Source organism: Scomber japonicus, chromosome 18, assembly GCF_027409825.1.
Source record: "Scomber japonicus isolate fScoJap1 chromosome 18, fScoJap1.pri, whole genome shotgun sequence".
Taxonomy (NCBI): Eukaryota; Metazoa; Chordata; class Actinopteri; order Scombriformes; family Scombridae; genus Scomber; species Scomber japonicus.
The window spans coordinates 2,367,992-2,370,108 of NC_070595.1; positions in this window are offsets into that span (position 1 = coordinate 2,367,992).

Genomic DNA, 2,117 nt, shown 5'->3' on the forward strand with positions numbered 1-2,117 from the left:
CTCCACCGGGCACGTCCCGGGAAGCAGTGCGCTCCCGCTGTAGCTGCTCATTGTCTGCCTCTAGCTGTGACACTAAATCCCTAAGTCGCTGTACCTCATCCGCCATGATGGCTGTGAAATAGCACCAATACTCACGATACCGAAGTCTGGTTCTTGGGATGGATGCTGCTGTTTTGACTCTGTAACTAGAAACAATAATATCAATGAAAAAGAAAAAGAAATCAATCTCAATAGCAAAAAAAAAAACAAACACAAATAAACAAACACAACAAAAAAAAAACACGTCCCTGCCCCTTTAAATGTGGTGATCCTGCCGACAACGCCAAGATGTGGCGAGGTGGAGTGGTGAGTAGTGGTGTGTGGTTGCCAACAACGCCACCTGGGGAGTTTCGCCCCAGGAAATAGTTACGGTATTTTTGTAAAAATGAAAAAAAAAGGTCACGCAGGCTCAAATCACCACAGGGGAGAGTTCAGGTATCAAAAGAATAATAATTTATTGTCACAATATTGTTTCTATAAAACTTCAATAGTTGCCCAAAATATTTCACATTCACAAAAGACTGGGCCAAAGAAAGGGGAATGGACAGGGCTGGGCCAGCCACGGCGACCCTAAACCAAACCAAGGGGAAGGAGAAAAACCAAGAAAATAATATCACCCGTGACACTGCACACACACGCAATGGAGAAGTGAAGAAGCCACCACCAGGGATTGGGCCGCCGCGCTGGACTACAGCACCTGTCCACAGGGAGAGAGGGAAAAATTAAGATGGCCGCAGTCTAGCTGACCTCCTCACACACACCAAAAACAATTAAATATTATTTATAATACCAAACCACATTAAACATAATTAAGTCTTCTTAAAATATTCAAATACAAATTAAAAGAAAACAATTAAACAATTATCAAACCCGCCCCCCCAAAAAAAAGAAAAAGGAAAACAAGAAACAAAAGAAATAAATTGTTAAACGTCTCTGAGGTCACTATCGTCGGCAACAACAATCATTTAATCAAAACCATGTAATTGAGCCAAACAAAACAGCAGCAAACATCGTGGTGGCCGATGACCGGAACACACCAGGACGCAGGATAGTGTGCAGAACTAGGAGAGTGGGGGCCGCTGGTTACAGCGCCCCGCTGTAAAGCAAGAGAGAGACAGTGTCACAACTAGCGCAATGATGTAAAACTGCAACAGCAGACAATTAGAGCAGCCTACCTCTGAGCTCTACTGCACCCAACACGTGCCCACCAGAACCGCTCGCCCCCTCCGGCTCACGGCCGCTCCGAGCACTGCAACGGAGCGGGAGGATGAAGCCCCAGGGCCAATAAAAGTAAAACACCAAACAATAACTAACACGGCATGCTTACCTTAGTGATATGACGGGGAGACTCGGGCGTGCACGCCAGCCCGCTCACCGAACGCGCCGCACAGCAGAGGCAGGGAGGGAGAACAGCGACCAAACACACCTGTCCCAATCACACACACAGCGTCGCTCCACCAGCTCGCCGTTGCTCCAACACTGCAACGGAGCGAAAGTATGAGGCCTCAGGCCCAATAACAGCAAACACAAACCAGCAAATACGCAGAATTCCTACCTTACTGATACGACGGGAAGACACAAACAAGCACGCCGGCCAGCTCACCGGACGCACCGCACAGCAGAAGCAGAGAGGGAAAATGTCGACCAACACAGCTGTTTTAATCACCTAACAGTGTCGTCCCCCCATTAACCTGCGCCAGGCTGACACAGCGCCATGCAGTGACCAGGAGGGAGATGACTCACCCGGTCACATGTATATATACAAAAGCCATGAACTAACTCTCCTCTTGTAAATAGTTAACCTTCAAAAAATATTTTTAATCTTAACTTATTATCCACTTTTTAATCAAATAGTCCTTAATATATTAACTTAAACATGTACATAATCAAATGAAACAATTTACGACATTGATTTCAGTCCTTTTCTCTGGATGTGGCTGGATGGATGAGGTTAACCGCCATATAGCTTCTTTTCAGTTCCTGATCTGTCTAACAGGACATTATGTCGCTATCTAACTAAAGAAATTCCCTTCAAAATAAAATTCTTAACATAATAAAAGTCATTTTAACTGTTCATA